The following is a 16,409-nucleotide window of genomic DNA, read 5'->3' as shown; positions in this document are numbered from 1 at the left end:
TGCAGACTCTGGTTTCAATAATCACTGGCTTTCCCCTTGTTAAACATGGCTATCTCCAATTGAATTTGAAGAGGGTAATCAATGCTTTGTTTTGCTCTATTGAATTAATGACACAATGAAACTGACTGCCAGGATCAGATAACACACACATAAACTCGTCTCTTAATCATTTGCAATGATCTCCAGAGTGAAAGATTATATACCCAGTTATTAAAGCCATAGTGCCCAGTGTCACTTTATCTGTAAACCACCAAGCATCTTCCCAACACAGGCTCGGAATATGTTTAGAATGTACAATATGTATAGTATAACGGAATTGCATGCTCTTGGCTTCACACAAGCAGGTGTTTTAATTAGGATGCTGTTGGTGCATTCTCAGAGGCATGTGTGTGGTTGATAACTATGGTTTCAGAGCCTCTTTGCATGGGAACAATTCAGGTTGGCAGTCTCTGAATCATATCTGGTTGAGGTAAAGCTGCATTTGCCAAAGAATGCTCTGAAGAACACTAGTCTTGTAGGATGTGACTAGATGATACTAAAAGGTCAAATGAAGGATACGAAAAGAATGCAATGGAGTACTCTGGGCCAAACCAAGATTCAAACATGTTTCCCTGATGTAGGTCTTCCCAGTACCTTTAGTATGCTCATGTGAGGCTGTAGTTTGCTGGGTTTTCCAATTATTTTAAACCTTAGAATAATTCATCTACATAGTATCTTGCCAAGTTGACGTGGAAATGTGAAGAAATACTAAAAGAATTCTGGGCTACAATTAGATACTTCATCTCAAAGTCCTCTTCCATTTTTTCTTTCTCTTTCCTTCCTCATCAGGACATACAGGGTGGGGCAAAAGTAGGTTTTCAGTTGTGAGTATGTGAAACACAGAGTTTATTTTTGTATTACTATTTATTAATTATTGTATTATTTATTTGTGTTATAACCATAAACCTGCCTTTGCCAGACCCTGTATTATATGTCAGGCACTGCGAGGAAACAGTGTAATCATGTAGATGCCATACAAGGAACAAAGGGAATTACTAGGGCTTCATTTTTCCAGTAATGTGTAGTAATCTTTGTATCTCAGTATATTTTACATTTAGAAACTTTCAAAGTCTACATATCACCTGGACTAGGTAAGCACCAGCCATTGCCCTGGAACCCATGTTTCATTGGGGAGGGAAATATTTCTCTATGCATTCAAAGAAATCCTCTCGACTTCTTTTGAAATATTTTAGTGAGGAGTTGACAAAGCAGAGGGTTAGCCAACAGGAGTCTAAGAGGCAATTTGGAGTTGTTGGCATAATAGAGGCAAGGCTTTGGAACAGAGTTAAGTGATCTAAAGGAGCTGCCTAAAAAGCCACACAAGGAGGGACATTAGAGGTGATAAAATGGACAATATGTAATACCCTTTGTAATACTTTAAGCAATAAAAATAAATAAATAAATAAAAAAAGAGCCAGGGTGAAAAGCAGAGAGGATTGAAAGCATGCAGCGGGAGCACAGAGTGTTGGATGGAAGGCAGGGCCTTCCTCTGGGCAAGAGGAGTCTTGGTTTGATACATCTCTCACGGGAGCAACAACAAGAGGCTTTTTAAAATGCTCATCAAGACTTGAATGAAGCGAAGTGCGGGCTGCTAAATATAGATGTGACAATACCAAAGGTGGGCCTCGTCTTCCCTGGGAAATGTGTTCATGGTGAGCGCCATCTGCTTTCTGATTTACCAATTTACCCCCAGAGCCATGTCCTGCGGACTAAGAGCTTCTTCCTTCCCATATACATTTGCTCATTTCTTGTAACAGATTTCTAGTTTTTTTTTCTCATAAAACTGCAGAGAAGGCTGGAGGAAGAGATATGGAAAAGGAGTAAGGTGACAGCATTGTCTTTGAGAAAACCTATAGAAGCTATTTAAATCAGGTAGAGGAATGAAAATATGTCTTGACCTCCAACCAGTGGCCATGGGATGTATTGATGAACTTAAGGCTTTGACAATCATTCATGTGTAGGCCACTCTTCACCAGCTTGAAATATAAAATAAAATCCTTTTTTGAAAAATTTTCTGGAAATTATAATATACATAGAGAAAATGGAATATAAGTGAAAATCTTGATGAATTTTCACAAACTGAATGCACCCTTTTAACGAGCATCCAAATAAGGAAACAAAATATTCCCAAGGCCCCAGCAGTTCTTCTTGGTCCCCTTTGACTCACTACCCGATTCCAAGAGTAACCAGATCCAACTTTTAACAGCATAGATTAGTTTTGTCTGTTTTTGAACTTCATATCAATGGAATCTTACAATATGTGTTCTTTTTTAGATGGTCTCTTTCATTCAACATTGTATTTGTGAGGTCCTTCCATAGTGTTCATGTAGTTCTAGATTACTTGTTCCCATTGGCATACAGAACTTCATCGTGTGGACTTTCACCAGTCAGTTATCGATTCTACTGTTGAAGGGCATTGCTGTACTTTTCCGTGGGGGGATGATTGGAATAGTGCAGCTATGCTCATTCTCGCACATGAGTTTTGGAGAATGCATGGATGGGTCACGTTTTATGAAATGTTCAGATTAAGAAAAGTTCATCCTTCACTCTCTTAGATCTGATTCTCAGTATAAGTCCAAGGACACCAAAAGCTCAGCTCTACCACCTTGCAAAGGAAAAGCAGAAAGTCTAGCACATCTTCCTGTCACCCTGCTCGGTGCTGTTCCGGGATTGCAGCCTGTCACATATCCTGCCTCTGGCCATAGGAGACACGATATTTGCATTATAGTCGCCACCATACAGTGTAATTATAATGAAGTTTGTTCACAGGACTAGTTCTTGCCATATGGATATTCACACAGCTCCCCCCCGCCCACCTCAACCCCACCTCCATGTCCTGCCCATGAACCAGGACAGCTAAACTGAGTGAAATTTGGACCCCATGTCCTCACATACAGTATCCATAACCAGTTATCCTATCTTCTATACCAAAAGAATTGGGCCCTGCTTTGGAATCTGAGTCTCAATTGAGGTTCCCACTCTTAGGGTGAGTACCCTCAGAGTACTCTGTTAATTTTTCTGGCCACCTGGCCTCTGCCAGGACCACACTGGTCCATTAAATTTGTCTATATGACTTGAAACTTAAGAGGAAGGGGGCTCTGAGCTTGTTTACATTTCTCCCAGAATGTTTCTCAAGTCCATTGTCAACTAATGGATTCAAATACATATGATAGGGAGGTACCACCTAACTCCATCTGTTATCTATCAGTTCTCCGCTCTGGGCCTTTGTAAAGCTCAAACATTTTGTAACAGAACAGTGGGTACCTACTTCTCATTTGTATAAACAAATGGGGGGAAATATCTTCTCTAAGACGATATAATACTGAATGATAAAACCAAGTTGTAAAAGGATATATACAGCAATATCATTTAGGTAAAATTTAAACTCCCCTAAATCACTGTTGACAGAATTTAAAAATAGGCCTTAGATCAATCATACCAGTCTCAGGAAGGTGAGGACGTCTGGATAGGGGTGGCTGGGGTGGGTTTTGGGACAGAGGGGAGACATTAAAGTTCTCAATATATTGAAATGGTGGGTTAGAGTGGGGATGGCAGTTGGAGATGGTACAGGGAATGAAAGTCACTGTATGAAATAAGAAAATGGTCCTACATGGAGTAATAATGTTAGTGTGCCAAATTTAGGAGTATGATTACCTCAAATTTTCACACGTGAAGTGCAAAAGACACAGAAATGTCCCACCCAGGACCTCCTGAATCAAAATGGGAAATTGGAGGGGTAGAAATCTCCATTTTTTCCCTAAGTTCTCTTAAGTGCTTCTTAAATACCAAAAATGTATTCCATTTTAAGAGGGACGACTTGGTTTTAGGTCACCAGGTTAGGCTGAGAACTGCAGAACACAAGCTCCCAGGAAGAGCAGGCAAAATTCTCCCTAATGCAAAATTTCTGTTTGTGTGTGTAGATGTGAATGTGAATTAGCTCTGAGGATGAGGCGCTGTATAAAGGCTAATTACTCCTGGGCAGACTTAATCTCCTATTTATCACTTAGAGAATTTCTTTTTCAGTCACCTGTAAAAGAGGAAAAGAATCTTGTAATTTTCTCCAATATTATTTATAGTAAGAGTTAGGCATAACTCAAAGATGAAAGAAGAAAAGATAATATCTATTATTGGTGAGGAACAGAGGTACAGAGGTATACTATGAGTGGTACTGGTATATCTAACAAATCCTGTCCTCAAATTCCCTCTTAGAGGAATCTGTCCTTCAGAAACACTTTTGGGAATGTGTAAGATGGGTACAAGAATGGTCATTTTTGCATAGGTTGTCTTGAAAAAGAGAAAGGAAGCCACCCAAATGTCCTTGAATATGGGACTAATTGATCACATTATGATATCTTAATAACTGCTTCTAAAGAATTAGAATTTTTACATACTAATACAGCAATATCTAAGATGTAATATTTGTAAGAGGTATTGCTAAGGAAAAAGGATATGGGAGTATAGTGTGTATAATATGAACATACATTTTGTTTTTAAAGAAGAAAATGTTTTTTGAAAAAGAAAAGAAAATATTTTAGCATATGTTTAGAAAAACAAAGTTAGATGTACCATATGCTCTGAATTGTTTAAAGTGATAACCCCTTGGGCATGAGATTGGGGAACTTTCATTTCAAGTGTTATGTATTTATGAAATTGTATGTCAGCTAACTCTGCATTATATTTATAATTAGAAAACAACAAAGTTTGGTTGATACCCTAGCAAATTAAGGTGATAGAAGTTTTAAAAGGTCTCTTTTCTCATATTCAATACATACTATAGGACTTGTGGCAACATGCTATGAGAACATCTTGATCAATTAGACATTTGTGGTCAAGGAAGTTTACTAATAGGAAGTAACTGGCTTATCATACAAGCAAAATGGAATTGTTTCTCTTTAAACAAGTAAAAACTACACCAGCAGGAAATCTAAGCCAGACCAAGTCCTTACCCATAGAAAGGCCTAAAGAGAATATAAGTAACTCTAAAAACCAAAAGCAACTGGTTCTCATAATAAAATTTATAATCTTCTGAGCTAAATACCTTTGATATATCCTCCACTGAACAACAGAAGAGAAGTGTGAAATTGCTCTTAAAGCAATCCCCTAGCCCCCTCCACCAGCCGAACAATGAGTGAGCCAGGAGGGAAATCAGAGTGCAGTGATGGGGAAGGAACTGTGGGCACTTCAGTGGCAATTATCTGGGGCAGTGGTCGGCAAACTCATTAGTCAGCAGAGCCAAATATCAACAGTACAACGATTGAGATTTCTTTTGAGAGCCAAATTTTTTAAACTTAAACTATATAGGTAGTACATTGTTATTAACTTAATTAGGGTACTCCTAAGGCTTAGGAAGAGCCACACTCAAGGGGGCAAAGAGCCGCATGTGGCTCACGAGCTGCAGTTTGCCGACCACGGATCTGGGGGCATGTCAGCAATACAAGCCTGTGACTGGTTAGGTGCCCTCCCATATCTAGGGAACGCTGCAGCCTGCCTGTAGGAAGCTGGAGAGCATGCATCATTCAGGTCAAGAGGTACACCTAGCTGGGGGAGTATTCACAACCCTGGAGCTTTGCCTTCCTGAGTTTTCATGAAACCAATACTTGCTATGTATGAGATCTTAGTGAGCTCTGCCAGAGATAATAGGGCATCCGTGAAGAGATCCCAAAACTATGAGTGTGGACATGTAGGATGAATCTTGACTGCATTGCCAGCTAGCTGGTTGAGCAAGTCATTTGCCTTTTTAGATCTTGATTTTCTTATTTGAAAAATGAAGACTAATCATAGTAGAAACCTAATTCAACCATTTCTCAAATAAGGTGGTTATGCGGATTAACTAAGATATCTGCAAGGTGCTCAGCACACCTGGCAGGTAGTTAGCACTTTGTACATAATACGAACGATTATTACTGTTGTTGTTGATGAAACAAGGCTAGTATTCTTTTAGATGGTAAATTACTTCTCTTTTTCTATGTAACAAATCACAGTATTTGTGACCTCAGATAGTTTCTGTGGGTCAGGAATTGGAAGTGATTTATCTGAACAGTCTCCCTTGGAATCTCTCGTGGGATATTACAGTCAAGATTTCCTCTGGGATTGAAATCTGTTGAAGGCTTGACAGGGGCTGGAGGATCTGCTGCAAGGTGGCTCATTCACGTGCTTGGAAAGTTAGGGCTGTTGTTGGGAAGAGGCCTCAGTTGTTCACCATGTGAATCACTTCATACGGCTGCCTGAGTATCCTCATGACATGGTGCCCAGTGTCGCCTAAAATGAGTGATCCAAGCATGGGTTGGCTTAAGCCGCACTCTCTTTTATGACCTAGTCTTGGAAATTACACTCATCATTTTCCCAATGTCCTACAGGTTACACATGTCAGTCCTACGTAATGTGGGAGGGAACTTCATTAAGTTTAAATACCAGGGGTTTAAATACCAGGAAGCAGGATTCATGGGAGCCATCTTGGAGGTGGGCTCCCACAGAGCTTAAGCCATCCTTGGACCAAACAGAGCCCAAATTCTCACTTAGCCAGCATCCCATCTGAGATAGCTGTGGGCCTCTTGCTACATGATGACGAAAGTTTCAGGTGGAAGAAAGCAAGCTAAATTATAAAAATAGATAACTTTTTTCCAGATAATACATTCTAGTAGAAAAGATAAACATATACAACAAATCAGGGCAGGGAAAGAGGGACTTGTGAGTCAGTGTTTTAGTTCTTGGGTAGACAGCAAATAATAATCACAATCATAATATTAATCAACAGTTATTAAGTGTTATCTGCTTGGTAGGATTGTACTAAATCTTTTATTTGTAGTAGCTCACTTAATGCAACTCTGTAAATTGAGGGGTACTATTATTATCCCATTTTCCAGATATGGTGACTGAGATACAGAAAAATTAAGTAATAGCCCAAAGATCACAGAGAGAGTAAAACTAGAAATTTGACTAGCACCTAAAGTCCATGTTCTTAATCAATGCATGTGCCAGTTTGGGTTCAATCAGGAAAGCGGAACTGCCGTGGGTATATAGGAATTTGAGCTTACCCAGGTATGGGATGTTCTGGAGAAGTAAAGGTCCACATATCAAACTTGAAGGATCAGGGAAAGGTCAGGTATTAGTTTTCTAGGGCTGTACCAGTGTACCACAGGCTGGCTGGCTGGCTTAATCAACAGAAATTTATTTCCTTAAAATTCTGAGGGCTAGAAGCCCAAGATGAAGGTGTCAGCAGCGTTAGTTTTTTCTAAGGACTCTCACTTTGGCTTGTAGATGGCCATCTTTCTCTGACAGTCTCACATGGTCCTGCCTTTGTGTGTCTGTGTCATAATCTACTCTTCTTTTTTAACATTTTCTTACAGAGGAAGGGAGAGGGATAGAGAGTTAGAAACATTGATGAGAGAGAAACATCGATCAGCTGCCTCCTGCACACCCCCTACTGGGGATGTGCTGGCAACCAAGGTACATGCCCTTGACCAGAATCAAACCTGGGACCCTTCAGTCTGAAGGCCGACGCTCTATCCACTGAGCCAAACTAGTCAGAGCTAATCTCCTCTTCTTATTAGTTCACCAGTACTATTGGATTAGGACCTAGCTATATGATCTCATTTTACTTTAAATAAGATCATAAAACTTACCCCTTTAAAGGCCCTATTTCCAAATATAGAGGTGGGCAGTTTACATTGTATGTGAGTTTATTCTTGTATTTGTTAATTATTGTATTATTTATTTGTATTATTTAACTTCTCCTCCTCCTTCTTCTTATTGCTGTTATTTCATATCCTTCCTTATGATTTATCTTTTAAGTAATTATGTATGGTAATTTAACCTACTTTTCCTCCCCTGTATGGTCACATTTTGAGGTATTAGGGGTTAGGACTTAAACATATAACTTTTGAGGGGATGCACTTCACCCCATAACAGGTCACTAACCAGCCCTGGTGTGGGTGAATGAGTGAGAGCTCTCAGGAGAATCTGGAAGCTACTGCACAGGTGCGGTTGCTGGTGTGTAACTGCCAAAGCTCACCGAGGTTGTCGGCTCTCCATGACCATCGCCTCATGATTTCACAGTGGCGCTGGGCCTGGGCTCACTGCTATTTGTTAGGAAAGTTGGATGTGCAACAGGACAGATCAAAGGCAGATTGGAAACTCCTTTCAACACCTCTACCAACAGTGAACTTCAGGGTATAATGGCTGCTGCCTCACCTCCATGTTTCTATCTCAGGCAACTTCATTTCTGGCAACTTTAACCCAGACCACATAAGACAAGGGATTTTTGGAAATGTAGTTCCAAACAGAGCTCAGTGGCCGAAAGAACAATGTATCTATGACACTATATCTGTGGAAGTTTAGCTGTTTCTGGAAATAGAAAATCTCTGTTTTGAAATCTTCACTAATGAAAGAGAAATATGCAAATTGGTATCACTCCGCTATGCCCACCAGCCAATCAGAGTGACTAAGCAAATTAACCCAACAAAGATGGTGGTTAATTTGCATATGCAGGCATGGAGTGAAGACTGAAGACTGAAGATTGAAGAGGCTTGGCTTCTCTGCTTCAGTCGCAGCGGAGAAGCCAAGCCTTGCTGTGGCAGGACCAAGGGCCTGGGTCCAGGGTGCCGGAGAAAAACCAGTGCCAGCAGCCAAGGGAAGGAAGGCCTATTGCGTGAATCTTCATGTAATGGGCTTCTAGTATTCTATATTTGAGTTTCCAATGGTCAGCATCTTAAATATTCTCGTAGCCCATTAAACTCACAAATAAGCCCTTTGTAACCAGAACTGAAAAGAATGATCAATTCCTGATTGCCTACAGTAAGGGGAGATGACTTTTATTAAGTGCTTATTGTATGTTGGGCATAGTGCTAATATCTTTTGATGCACTGTATTGTGCCATTTAACTTAATTGCTATCCTAAACAGTATTATGGTGGGCCTGATTTGTAGATGGGAGAACATAGACCTGGAGGGACAAAGCATTTTTTTTTTACAATCATATACAGGTAGTTAGTAATAATAAAAGTAATGGCTGACTTTTGTTGAATGCTTACTATGTGCTTGGCACTGTGATTTAAAAGCATATTATCAGTTTTTATGACACTGTATTTGTCAGAGGCTATTGCTATTCCTGCATTACCTTGGAGGATAATGAGGCACAGACGACTTTAATACCTTGTCCAAGGTCATACAGCTACTCACAAGTAAGGCCACGTGGGGCAGGGATAGTGGTAATATGTGTCACTGCTGGGCTGAAGCATAGAGTGTAGGTGGAGTTTCCACATTCTTTCTTTTCTTACTACAGTACTTAGGAATGTTCCAGATGGCAGAGGCTCTGTGAGCCTGGGTTCCTGAGTGACTGTGTGGAACAGAGCCACCTACCCTAACACATTACATAAGCAAGAAAGAACCTTTTTTTCTTCACATGGAAATTTGGAGATCAGTTTGTTACTCTAGCATAACTAGTCTATCCTGACTAACACAGCCCTTGCTAGTCTAACTACAGAATGCTGATCTTTTTTAAAACAATTCTTTATTGTTGAAAGTATTACATATGTCTCCTTTTCCGCCATTGACCTATCCCAGCCCTCACCTGCCCACGGCACAGACCTTCATCCCCCTGTTGTCTGTGTCCATTGGTTATGCCTATTATGCATGCATACAAGTCCTTTGGTTGATTTCTTACCCCTTCCCCCCCACCCTCTCCTGCTTTCCCTCTGAGCTTTGGTGGTCTGTTCGATGCTTCGCTGCCTCTAGATCTATTTTTGTTCATCAGTTTATGTTGTTCATTATATTCCACAAATGAATGAGATCATGTGATATATATCTTTCTCTAACTGGCTTATTTCACTTAGCATAATGCTCTCCAGTTCCATCCATGTTGTTGCAAATGGTAAGAGTTCTTTCTTTTTTGCAGCAGCATAGTATTCCATTGTGTAGATGTACCACAGTTTTCTAATCTACTCATCTGCTGATGGCACTTAGGCTGTTTCTAAATCTTAACTATTGTAAATTGTGCTGCTATGAACATAGGAGTACATATATTCTTTCTGATCGGTGTTTCTGATTTCTTGGAGTATATTCCTAGAAGTGGGATTACTGTCGAATCGGAGTTCCTGACTAACACAGCCCTTGCTAGTCTAACTCCAGAACCCCTCATCTTTTTTTTTTAACTACTAAGCCAGCCGTGGGCAAACTATGGCCCGAGGGCTGGATCCGGACCGTTTGAAATGAATAAAACTAAAAAAAAAAAAAAGACCGTACCCTTTTATGTAATGATGTTTACTTTGAATTTATATTAGTTCACACAAACACTCCATCCATTCTTTTGTTCCGGCCCTCCAGTCCAGTTTAAGAACCCATTGTGGCCCTTGAGTCAAAAAGTTTGCCCACCCCTGTTAAGCTATGCTATCTTCTTCAAGTGATAGGGCTAGGATTGAGGACCAAAGTATGAAATAATATATGTGATTGCCCTTCAGCAATAAGAAAGCAGAACATGGTCATAAGATATCTAGGTCTCCTGATAGGTCCCATCTGACCACAAATATGGACTCAGCAAAGTCATGCAGCATTTCAAGGACTATTTGTAATGTTTCTGAAAAGCAGAGCTGTGTGTCCCTAGACGTAGTGGGAAGAGGAAGAGAGAAGATTAAAATTAGAGCAGGTGACAGCAGACCCTGGACTGCCGCCAGTTTTGTAAACAAAGTTTTATTGGAACATGGACACACTCATTCACTTATTGGCTTATCTAATTGCATTTTACCCAGGGCTGCTTTTGAGCTACAACAGCCGAGTTGAGTTTTTGCGACAGGGACCACATGGCCCGCAATACGTAAAATACTTGATGTTGGGTTCTTTATAGAAAAAGTTTGCCAGTCCCTGAATTAGGTATTAAAATGTGACCAGCAGGTGCAGGACTTTCCCTTAGGGACCCTAGAAGGTCTTCCACATCTTCCCCAGGGTCCTACTTACTCCTGAAAATTTCTTCCTTAATTACACTTTCAAGTTAAATTAAGGCCTTAAAGGGCCCCATAAAAATGTAAATAGATTATGGGCTAACTCATTACCCAGTTAACACTTTGGCAGTAATTCCTTTTTCATTCTTCTCTGTCTTTAGTGGGTCTCCCCAGAGAGAGGAGTGAAATGTAAAGGAGGTGGAGGGAGGAGGGGAAAGGGTTTGGTATTGGTTAGAGGCAAGGTGGGGAGATTTCGGTTAAACCACTGGTCAGCATGGCAAACAAAATTACTGTCACTTGCTTCAGAATTGGCATTCCATCTAGCTGTTTAGAAAACGCATAATCATTCTGTGAGGGGATCCAACCAAATTGTCCATCTTTGTTCTTCGAATTTGAAGGTGCGGGGGAGGGAGGCAGGTAGCATTTCTCTGATTTGGGGAACAATCGAACAGACTCCTGTCGGTGATTTAGCATCTCCTCTTGTGAGTAATTCTGAGCTCTTAAGGTCCTATCACACACTGTTCCTTTACCTGGAGAGCCCTGTTTTCTGATTGGCTAACCCTTATGGATGTGTCAAAGCTCAGTGTAGGCTGCTGTCTCTCAGGAAGCCTTCCCTTTCTGGCCAAGCATGAGGGAGTTGTGTCCTAGCCCCATACGGGATTCCTATGACCAATACTTTCCAGGCAAATGGGGCTCCTGCCTGGGTTCCATGCTTTTGAGAACTGTCTCAGGTCCCTTGTGCTCCTTCCATAAGGTGGAGAGTCCTCACCCTGTTTCTAGATTATTTTCTGAATAGCCAGGACCTGAAATTTCTTTCCCAAATGGACTTAGCCTAATTACAAGTGCCTGCAGAAGTTCTCCCCCACATTGTTTTTACAGAGGATAGATGGCTTAGCTGGTGTGCACCCTGGTCCTAAAGATAGCCATGGGGTAGCTGCTTGGGGTGTGGGTGATGGTGCATCAGGTTTGGATGGGTGGGTGTAGGATGGAGCCTGGGGTGAGAAGAGAAGGAAGGCAGGTTCTACAGTCCCTGCAAATGCTAGTGGTGGGCCTGGCCACCGCAGCACCTATTCTATGATATTGCTCTGATTCTTTTGCCATTGGACTGTGAGCAAATTGGGGGCAGATGTTCTTCTGAATTCCCACCTAGGTAGACTGCCAAGTGCCCTGTTAAGTATTGCAGATTAGAGGAGCACCTGGAAACAGGGCTGAACTATGGCTCTCCTGTCTTCTCCATCTGGAGAAATATTTTTGTAAAGGCTGAAAGTTCACCCAGATTTTCACCCTCTGTGCACCCTCTGCAGAATTCAGTTACCGGGAGGCGCCTGGGCTTAAAATGAATAAGGAACTCTCCCTGGCAGACTTTCCTTCTACCACCTGACCCATTTCTAAAGGGTGAAGCTTCACTCAGAGAACCAGTAAGTATATTAACCTTGCAAAACTGTGATGAGACCATGCCACCCTGAGAAAACTTGCCCCATGAATTGGAGAGCAAGATGGATGAGCTGCGGGCAGAGGAGTGTAAGCCTTGGACCAGTCAGCAGGGGTGCTTCCACTCTACCTAAGCAGAATTTCTGATTTCACCTGTTTATTTATTCAGGACCTTGGCAGTTTAATTCTGTTCAACACACGATTTTAAAAATTGATTTATTGACCACCTAATACATTAAGGATTAAGGAATATTGTAAGCCACTTGAAATTAAACATAGTGGCAATATTTACACAACAGAAATAGACAAACACTACAAATCAGGACTCCCTTCCCACCCCCAGTCCTCAACCGTAACTTACCCTGAAGAAAACCTCATTCTGCTCAGAAGTGCTAGAGTCAGGCACAGAGCCACATTATTTATCTTCTTTACGTCTTTATTTTTTGAGCCATAAAACTATATTTGCGTGCAACACATTCAAAAGAACAGAGTGTATGAAATACAGAAGAACAGTTATCGACCTTCTAAGCCAACATCCCCTCTCCTACAGAAGTAACTTTACAGTATAGCCTTCTAGAATTTTTCTACAGTTATGCAAACACACACACAAAAATATTTTTTTAGATAAATGGAATGAAGATACATATACTTTTTGTACCTTATTTTTTCTCTCTAGAAATATATTGTGAATATTTGTCCAAGTGACATTATGAGATCTACACCATTTTAATGACTAAGAGTATTCCATAATATTGTCTTCTTAATGGCCAATTAGGTCAAAGTCAGTGGCAAAGAGATGAGGTGGGCAGACCTAGATGATATGCAAATGAGACAGCAATTACAGGGCCGCTCCAGACTTTCGCTCCAGACTATGGCCTCTGGGAAAATTGTGATGGGGACATCTTTAGGTCATCAAACATAAAGAAATGGAAATAGAAACAAAAAGCAAGCATGTATACAATATTACCCAACTTGAATTCCTTGCCAGCTAAGCCCATTATGGTGTAATTGTTACTGTCACTGACTCCAATGTATTATTAAATACAAAGAATGATGATGATGATGATTACTGTTTCCATTATGTAGCAAATTAACTCTTTTAAAGTATTTTCAGAACATGAAATTTATTTTTTTCTGTAGGAGCAGCCCCCAAAGTGGCACAGGGTTGCGGGGTGGGGGGAGGAAGGAGGGAGTACAGTTAGGTTGCTTGCTGATCATGTATGCATGCATGAAACGCTGCCTCAGATATGTTTTCCCCCGGCCCAGTTCCCTGTATAAATCAGCCCATTCATTGATTCAAATGTATTGTGTATTGATGTCCACTTGATTGCTAACTATCTGCCAGGTGTTTAACACAGCAGTGAACAAGACTACAGAAGCTGCTGTCAGTGTGTGGCCTTCAGCCACCTGTGAGGTTTTTACCTGCCGGTTTCTGTGGGTTTTTTTGTCGGAGGTTATTCTGCTAGGCCAGTGGTTCTCAACCTTCCTAATGCCATGACCCTTTAATACAGTTCCTCATGTTGTGGTGACCCCCAATTTCATTGTTACAAATGGAACATAATTAAAGCATAGTGATTAATCACAAAAGCAATATGTAATTATATATGTGTTTTCCGATGGTCTTAGGCGACCCCTGTGAAAGGGTCGTTCGACCCTCAAAGGGGTCATGACCCACAGGTTGAGAACCGCTGTGCTAGTCAGTGGAGAGCCACCACCACACTCAGCAGCCCTTAAACAATGACTGATGGGAGTTGGTGTATAAAATAAAAACCTCTACTCCCTTACCCTTGCCATGGGATAGCTCTGAGGCACGTTACCCCTCAGTTAAAATTCAGTTACCGAGATGGAGGGGCTTGATAAAACAACCTTTATTTATTGCTTTCCCTCCCCTGTCTCACGGTCCTACTGGGGCTACTTGGGATCCCTTCCCAAATAAGTCCAGCAGATCCTTGAATAATGCTGTTATGTTCAGTGTCATTTCGTTATAATGTTGATGAGTTGCTATAGGAACTTCACTCTTGTTTGTATCAATTAGCCATGGTAAAGTTGATTTCATTACACGTTTCAGCACAGTTTCAAAAACCTATTGACAGTGTTTAATGAGGACTTATTGTACTTACATCTAATCCTTGTTTAGAGTTTGCTTCTTGGGAGTTGGGGCATAACCTCTGCCTTCAAGGCCCCTATTAAAGAAGGGTTACAGAATCAGTTGCTTATAGGCACCAGGCGTGTGTGATAAACAAGTTATACACATTTACATTCCTCACCTGAGCTTGACAACTACCAATATATTTAGTACTCAAGGAGCTCTGCCTAAAGGTTTTAGTTCACTAGCTATTCTTTCCTCCCAAGGTAAAAAGTCCTTGCTTCCCTGGGGGCTAAGGAGGAATGACTGTCACCAGGCAATGACTGATTGAATGACAATACATTCCATAGCCAACCTACCAACTCATTTATTCACCACCCATCAACTCATCCACTAATGACCCCTGTAGTCACCAACTCATGACCCAACCACGTCACATTCAGCATGTGATTATGGGGTTTAATATAGGATCTTTTTCTTACATGAAAATGGAAGGCATTGGGATGTGAAGGGAAGTGGGGAGTCAGAGCATCAGAGAAATAGTCTCCCCTCATGCTTGCCTGAGGCATGGACATTGGTAGACAGTTGGAGCTTGCAGGAAAATCTGAGATGCTATGGTGTCTGGCTGATGATGTGGGATTCGAAAGGAGGAGTTCATGAAGAGAGATGTAGAGATTGCTATTTCCTGTGAAAGGTCTGTGGAATCTGTCACTTTGATAGGATACATTCAAGTGCCTTGTGGGAAGTTGGGGGCATTGTTGGTCAAAACGGCGGTCAGGAATATGAGCTGGATGCAGAATGAGAGTAGAAGGAGGATATGCTGGGACCCGCCAGGCATATCTCCACTGTTCCTCTTCATGTGTGTGTTTTGACCATCACAACCTTCTAAAGTAATTGTCTCTGTTATTTTGCCTTCCAAATCTCACATGAGTTCCGTTGAGTCAACTTTAACCTATAGCCATAAGGAAAATTGATTCTAGGAAAGGTAGTTCACAGCCACAAATAGCAGTGCTGGTGCCAAGTTGCCAACATGTACTCCAAGTATGGCACTTGGACATTTAATGTATGGTTTCGTTGTTGGATTTTTTTGCCTTGACACTCCCTCTGAATCAGGATTAGACCAACTGGCCTGTGGCAAATCTTGCCTACTTCCTGTATTTGTAAATAAAGTTTATTGGAGTACAGCCACATCCATTGTCTATGGCTGCTTTCCCCCTACAGTGGCAGTGGTGAGTAGTTGTTGTAACAGAGACACTATGGCCACCAAGTCTAACAGTTACTAATTAGCCTTTTACGAAACAGCTTGCCAATCCCTGCCCCGGACTGTGGGAACTGGGAGGGCAGGGGCTATCTTATTTTTGTGTCCCCAATGTCAGTGCCTCACCGACTGCATGGAAGTGTCTCATAAATATTTGTGAAGGGATTGAATGAATTTAGGAGATAAAATAAAAACGCATATAATTATTAACACAAGAATCTGATTCATTAAGATATATAAGTAGGTGTAGCTATTAAAGAAACCAAGAACTTTGTTCTTTGGAGCAGAAAATATGAATTATTTTCAGGTAGCTTAGGAGATACCAGGAAGTCTGGGTGGATTTGATAAAGGTATTAGGTTCCCAACGAGCAAGGAAAGAACAATGGAAAATAGAAGTGAGAAACCTGAGGTTTTGGACCTGGCTCTGTCATTTTCTGGCTGTGTGTTCTAGAACAAGTTACTAAGGGTTCTCTGAGCCTCTTTTTCCTCAGCTATGGGGTATGTATAAGAATACTGGTTTGGCTAAACACAGAGGGCTTTTGTGAGAAGCAGGTGGCATGATGGTATGAAATGTCCTGGAAAGTGTAAAGCACTATCCAGAGGAAAGGAATTGCTTTATAGTCACAAATCTATTTCAGAATGAATATGGAGCACCAGGTTTGTCA

Source organism: Myotis nattereri (assembly GCF_964212035.1).
Source record: "Myotis nattereri genome assembly, chromosome: 14".
Taxonomy (NCBI): domain Eukaryota; kingdom Metazoa; phylum Chordata; class Mammalia; order Chiroptera; family Vespertilionidae; genus Myotis; species Myotis nattereri.
This window is presented reverse-complemented; position numbering follows the sequence as displayed.